Genomic DNA, 7,405 nt, shown 5'->3' on the forward strand with positions numbered 1-7,405 from the left:
TGGAAAGCTCAAAAGAGACCCAAGAATGGAGGTCATGAGCAGATAAGAAGCTGGGAAAGGCTGCAAAGCAGGAGGAGCCAGGCAGCCTGTTAAGCTAAGTAGGAACACCTGGACAGCTCCCTTTCCCTTGGGGCAGTGGCCAGGTGCCAAATGAAGGCATGGTTTAGGCATGCAAGCCCAGGCTCTGAGCTAGGAGGGGAGGAAAGTTCTAGCCTGGAGGTGGTGGATGTGGGAGTGAGAGGAACTCCTGGAAGCTGGGAAGGAACCTCAGACAGTAGTGACCCTTGCTGTAACCCTGGATTGTTAGAAGTAGCTTGCAATAAGGTAATCAACCCTTTTGTTCTGATTCTTTGTTTTAGAAATAAGTAAAAAAAAACAAACAAAAAAACCCAGAGGACTGGGAGTGGCTGTAAGGGTGGAGGAAGCCATGAGTGGGGTACCTGGCAGGACCCCTCCACTGCAGAGCTAAGACCCAGAGAGCGAGGGCCTGAAATAGTGGACCCTGAGCCAAGGGGTCTTATCTAAAGGAAAAGGGGTTAAAGCCCAAAAGGCTGAAGCTTGAACAATGGTTGGGACCTAAGGAACCCAATGCTGATTTTTGTGTAGAGAAAAAGGGAGCATGAGAGATGGTCATCAGCAAAGCATAGGTGTAGCAAGCAGGCCATGATAAAAGCCCTAAGGCACTGAAGAAAGGACTACCCCAGTCTCAAGGGCAGTCTTCCTTTGAATACATACAGATTACCATCAAGTCATGGCAGGTGAGAAGCAGGAGGCAAAGTAGGCTGGGGAATTTGGAAAGGAAATGGGTAATGAAACCCAGACCTGTCACACAGCAGCATCAATATCCTGTGATTCACACCTATAAATTGCTGTGGTAAAAATGTTAAGCTACCATGGTTTTTCCGAACTTCCATAAGGGTTGAGCCACCTTTTGCTGCTTTACCCCTTTTTTCTTTGGAACAGAATTCTTGGTTGGATGTATATGATTCCAGATAACTGAATTTGCAATTTAACCATTAATAGCGGTGTTTGCTTGTATCCTGTTCTTATAAATCAAGTCAATGTACATGCGTTTAGATTTCACCACATGCAGGAACAGACTGTATTCCTCATCAACTATTTCTGCTGATTCTAGTATTTATGCATCCCATCAGTGATTGCAGCAAAGAGGTATAGCATATTTGAGGTTTGTTACAAGGTGTCCATCAATGGAAATTCATTCTCCTTCTACTTTGTCAAATCCTTGCAGGGGTGGCCTTGTTCTACTGTGTGCATGTCAAAAAGACCTCCAGACAGAATACATCCTTAGGGCAAATTGCTTGCTGAAACCAGCTGCTGTGAATGCCAAGGTCCCTTGTTGATAGTACAGTCTTGTGATGAGTTCCATCATAGAAAATTAGGGTTGGAAGGGACCTCAGAAGGTCATCTAATCCAACTCCCTGCTCAAAGCAGGACCATCCCCAAGTATTTCATCCCAGCCAAGGCTTTCTTGTCTACCTGGGCCTTAAAAACCTCTAAGGATGGAGTTTCCGCAACATCTATGGGTAGCCTGTTCCAGTGCTTGACTACTCTCCTCATGAGAGAGGTTTTTCCTAATATCTAACCTAAACTTTCCTTGCTGCAACTTGAGACCATTGCTCCTTGTTCTCTCATCTGCCACCACTGAGAACAGTCTAGCTCCATCCTCTTTCAAACCACCCTTCAGGTAGTTGAAGGCTGCTATTAATCCCCCCTCGGTATTCTCTTCTCCAGACTAAATAAACCCAGTTCACTCACCATAAGTCATATTCTCTGTCCTTCTAACCATTTTCCATCCTCCGCTGGACTCTCTCCAATTTGTCCATGTTCTTTCTGTAGTTGGGGGCCCAAAATTGGACACGGTACTCCAGATGTGGCCTCACCAGTGCCAAATAGAAGGGAATCATCACTTCCCTCAATCTGCTGGCAGTACTTCTTCTAATGCAACTCAATATGCTGTTAGCCTTCTTCACAACAAGGGCACACTATTGGCCCATACTTAGCTTATTGCCCATTACAACCCCCAGGTCCCTTTTCTGTAGAGATGCTGTTTAGCCAGTCGGTCCCTAGCCTTTAACAATGTATGGGGTTGTTCTCTCCTAAGTGCAGAACTTTGCACTTGTCCTTACTGAGCCTCATTAGATTTCTTCTGGTCCAGTCCTCCAATTTGTCTAGGTCTCTCTGAACCCTATCCTTACCCTCCAGCATAACTACTACTCCATCCAGTTTGCACTTGCTGAGTAATCTGCAACTTGCTGAGGGTGCACTCCATCCCATATTCCAGATCATTGATGAAGACATAGAAAAAAACCAGCCCCAGGACTTACCCCTGAGGCACTCCACTTGATACCAGCTGCCAACTAGACATTGAGCCATTTATTACTACCCTTTGAGCCTGATGATCCAGCCACTTTTCCATCCACCTTACAGTCCATTTATCCAACCCATACTTCCTTAGCTTGCTGGTGAGAGAGAATGTTGTGCTGTATCAAAAACCTTGCTAAAGTCAAGGTATATTATGTCCACTACTCTCTCTACATCCAGAGAGCCAGTCCTCTCATTATAGAAGGCAGTCAGGTTGGTCAGGCATGACTTGGACCTGCTGACTGTTCCTAATCACCTCCTTCTCCTCCAAGTACTTAGAAATGGTCCTTGACCTACTCCATGATTTTTCCAGGGACTGAGGTGAGGCTGACTGGTCTAGTTTCCTGGATCATCCTCCTTTCCTTTCATGAAGATGGGCACTATATTGGCCCTTTTCAAATAATCTGGAACCTCTTCCAATCACTGCAAGTTTTTAAAGGTAATGGCTAGCAGCTCTGCAATGACATCAACCAACTCCCTCAGCGCCATTGATTAACTGCCTTGATTGTCATTCTGATGATTGTATTGTCTTTAACCACTCAATTGAAGAACTCCTGGTCAGTTTGGATTGTTTCTGTGAAGCATATGAAATGCTTGGACCTACTATCAGGTTCATAAAATCAAAATACCTTACCAACCCACCCCAAACTCACCAGCTGCTCCTCCACATCTTACAATTAGTGGGCAATCTTTGGAGAACATTGAGCGTTTCCCCTACCTGGGTAGCCAACTTTCCCAAAAAGTAAAGGTAGATGACAATAGTCAGCATCAGATAAAAATCTACTACAGCTGCCTTTGGATGCCTCTGAAATTTTGAGTCTTTTGTGATCGTGACATTAGGACCCAAACCAAATTTCTTTTTTCCAATCTGTTGTCATCCCTACTCTGTTGAGTAGGTGTGAAATTTGGATGAGATGTTGGAAATACCCAAAGGCTTTGGAATGTTACTACCAGCAATGTTTTTGGAAAATTCTCCATATCAGTTGGAAGGACAGAAGAATAGCAGTGTTTTGGCTCAAGCAAACACCACCAGCATTGAAGCTGTGTTTATACCACACCAGCACCATTGGACAGGACATGTCATAAGGATGCCTGACAACCAGCTCTCAAAACAGGTCCTATGCTCCCAACTTACTGACACCCACCTCTATAGCGGTGACCAGAAAAAGAAATTCAAGGATATCTTGAAGGCTAGTCTGAAGAATTGTGATTTTTTTAATATCAAAACCTGGGAGACTGAAGCACTGAATCATCCCTGGTGGTGATGTGATGTAACACAAGGCACTGATCATTTCGAGCAAACTTGCCTTACTAAGTAGGTGGATAGACAAGAGAGACAAGGGAAAGAGCTGAGAAGAGACATCACCAGGATATGTGCCTTCCTCCTGGAACTATTTCCCATGTGTGCAGTCAAATATGCAGATCTTGGGCTGGCCTCCTCGGTCATCTATGAACTCACCAATGACTTCTCTATTTACTGGAAGACTCTCATTCCTGTATCAAGGGACTGCCACCACTGCTGAGGGGCCTGTTCCTTAATTAACATTTCTTTTCATTTCAGTGACTTTGTTGCTAGTAATAACAATAATTTGAAGAGACATTATCATTTAGTGGATAGAGCACTGGAATGAGACTCAGGAGATTCATGTTCTTTTCCCAGCTGTGCCACTGACCTTCTAGGAAACCGTAAGAAACTCATTTAATCTCTCTGTAACTTTTCTTCCATTCCTCACCTTGTCTCCTCTGGCAAGACTATCTTCAGGCTGAAGGGCATCATCATGGCTAATTCCTGCTTAAGCTCTACTGTGATTCAGATTGTCCATGGTAGGCTGTCAACCTCTGTCTAAGCTCCCAAAATTCAGGGTGGATAAAAGCTATAACTCAGCAGAATGCTGAAAACTGGTTGTTGTTACCTACCTTTTGCCCAACATCCTAGTGGTTTGGGCACTTGCCCAGAACATTAGAGATACAGAATAGGTTAGGTGAGGGCACCTTTCATACCTGTGATAGCAAGACCACTGGATAGCCAAAAGTGCAAAAGCAAGACTAGCCTACCTCTGTAGCCAGTAGGGCTGTGTGAAGCTTTGGTCCCTGATTCAATTCAATGGAGATTTGACCTGATTCAGTGGCCGAATCTCCAAATCTGAATCGAAATGGAGGACCCTTTAATCTCTCCGAATTGAATCGGAACCCTCTGAATCGATTTGGCGATTCAGACATAGACACAGCTTTAAATGTTTTTTCTACATACCTCTGTGTATCAGGGGCTCATGAATGCTGAGATGGTGGGGCACATGGAGTGTCCCACAGAAGCATGGAGGGCTCCCCAGCGCACTTAGCAGCAGACCTGGAACTGGACCAGAAGCACTTCCGGGTCCACCAGGGAGTGTGCAGGGCCCCCCGTCCTTGTGGCCCCCAGGCTCAATGACTGGTGCTGCTTGGGTCTGGGGGGATACCCAGGGTCCCCCTACAGCCAAACATCAAGTCAGGGAGGCATGGGGGGTCCCCCAGTGCACTCCCTAGCAGACCCAGAAGTGTACTGGAAGTACTTCTGGTTCACTTCTGGGTTCGCCACTGAGCACATGGAGGCCTGTGGGACACTCCACGTGCCCCAGCACCACAGCGATCACGAGCCGTGCCTACTACCTTAAGGTATATAGAAAAAACTTTTATAGCTGTGTCTGTGTCCGAATTGCTGATTCTCTGAATCAGCATTGAATCTTCAGATTCGGCTGCATTGAATCAGGGACAGTGATCCGAATCAATGAATCGAATCACCGCCCCGATTCAGGCCAAATCAGAATCGAATAGGGCCTGCTTTGTACACCCCTAGTAGCCAGTAGGTGGGGCAGTCCCCTGAGGGAAAGGAGGCCTGGATTCTGGCTCTGGCTGCTAGGGTTATTTTTTGTTTTCCAGTCAGTGCCTTTTAATTGTTCCACACCAAACAGAGCTAGGAACAGAGACCCAAACCCAGATCCCCCTCCCCCATGACAGTATCATAACCTACAGAGGCAGATTGCCTCTTTCTTGCTTTCTTTGTTGCTGTCCCTATGACTCTCATATTCCTGGCTGTCCTGGTGGTCCAGCTTCAACAGTACGGATGGAAAGTACTTACACCTCTACTCCACAGCCTGATAGCAAAGGCATTCTCCTGGTACATAGGAGATAGATACGGTAGACCATCTCCTTAGATCTCTTCTAACCTGACATTTAAATCATTTTAGGCATATATAACAGAAGTAGGAAGACCTGGAAGCAGTCAAAGGAATACTTTCCAAAATACTAGTTGTAAACTTGCCATCAAGTTACAACAACCAAATATTTATAGCCTGATTTTTGTCGTGATTTCTTCTTGTCCAGTGTTCTTTCACAGGTCATGAAAGCACAAAGTTGTAAGCTTCATTCTTTCTAATATATTTTCTATGCTGTGATTGTTTGAGGGAAAGATTAGTTCAAGAAGGAAGCAATATTTAAACAATTCCAATCTGTTCTGGTGGTTTCTAGGCTAGTAGGTCACCACACACGTTTCATGGGACTGTGTACACATGTGAATATTTTGGTCACACATGTATAACATTACATTCTGGAGACAATTTCCCAAGACTACAAAAAGCAAAGGAATTTATTCAGCTTAACATCAGATTATTAACACCACCAAGGAAATGCATCACCATGTTTTGACTCGCCAGATAAAATCTTATATTTGCAGTGTGGCCAAACAACATATAGAAAATAAGAAGCATGGTACCCAGTGTTACTCTCTTGTGACTTTAGTGGAGTTATTTTATGTTTGCATCTGCAAATGGAGGATAGATTTTGGTCCATAGAATGGAATTTAGCTTTGATTAGATGTTCCCAAGACTGCTTGGAGAAACACTAGCTTCTTGCCATTTTTTGCCAGTAATGTGCAAAACAAATAAAAACATCAGTGACCTTAATCTAAAATTACACTGCACTATAACTAAAAGAATAGCTTGTCATTTATAAACTAGATAAACCCAGACTACTTACCTGGGTATAACAGTTTTGTCCCCTAAAGCCCCCACACATCTATGTGTTATAGAATTACACCAACAATTTACAAAACTACTATTTAGATAAAATGTTTGCATTAAATACTATCTTCTGTATGCAATATTTCCTATGCATACCGATACCACATATAAAGTCCATATTCCCAAAGTAACATTATATATATTTTACAAGTATATTTCCCTGCATACGTATGTGTACATTTTCACATGAGAATACTTTTACACAATTATTGTACTGTTTATTACTTTCTGTAGGGTTTCCCACCCACTTCTTTGGAGAATAAATTCTGGACATTAAGGACTGTATGGAGTTTCTGCTTTTGTCTCCATCCCGGTTAAGGAACTATTATGTATTTAAAAATTTTTCTTCAGAGAAAAAAGGAAAGTTTTGCCTTTCCTCACACTGAGGTCTGTGATACATTCAGACATTGTGATAATGGGGACTAGAAAGACAGACTTCCCTTTTAGCCAGCTCTTTCAAATATGGTGGTATTAATGTCGTTCCTGAAAAACAGGGAACTAAACAGGATTATAGAGGCTAGCAGAGCTTGAAAGTAAAAAGTCAGCAAAAATAATGAGTTGGTGAGATGAAGTTCTTTAAGAAGGCACAGAGCTGAGAACTCCATTTCTGATTTCTATTGCCACAGAAACTCCTGCTCAGGCTGTGGAGTCTGTCTTGGTCTGTGGTGAGTGCTGAATATCTTATCTTACTTCTCTGTTCATACGTTTGAATGCAAGGAAGTTTATATCATTGCCTGGGATTTTCTTCCAAATTTCTTGTTTTACTGTTTCAGCCCCAGCTTCTCTCTCCTTCTCCCTCTCATACACTTAGTAGAAATATAAGGATTGAGAGGGATTTTCTCCTGCAATGATTCATCCAAGTCCTCCAGGCAGCTGTGCGCTGAAGCCAAGAAAACTTTTTATTTTCTGCATTTAGAAATACCTTCCCCAGCTGTGCCCAGCCAGCTTGGAGCCTCTGGGGCAGGGAA

General features: G+C 43.6%; 1 protein-coding gene and 1 long non-coding RNA gene across 9 annotated transcripts in view; one reads left to right on the forward strand and one right to left on the reverse strand.

Moving 5' to 3' along the window:
* Positions 1-7,405, reverse strand: part of SLC1A3 (solute carrier family 1 member 3) — a 102,200-nt gene that overhangs the window by 66,737 nt on the left and 28,058 nt on the right. The gene's annotated exons all lie outside the window — the stretch shown is intronic.
* Positions 1-7,405, forward strand: part of LOC102387871 — a 60,282-nt gene that overhangs the window by 6,909 nt on the left and 45,968 nt on the right. For 3 of the 4 annotated variants that reach the window (XR_001358669.1, XR_324772.3, XR_324774.3), the window contains exon 1: positions 209-324. The exons of the other annotated variant lie outside the window; for it this stretch is intronic. This is a non-coding gene — a long non-coding RNA (uncharacterized LOC102387871). Of the gene's footprint in view, positions 1-208; positions 325-7,405 lie in introns of those variants that run through there. 4 annotated transcript variants of the gene reach the window in all.

This window comes from Alligator sinensis, unplaced genomic scaffold (assembly GCF_000455745.1).
Source record: "Alligator sinensis unplaced genomic scaffold, ASM45574v1 scaffold175_1, whole genome shotgun sequence".
Lineage (NCBI taxonomy): Eukaryota > Metazoa > Chordata > Crocodylia > Alligatoridae > Alligator > Alligator sinensis.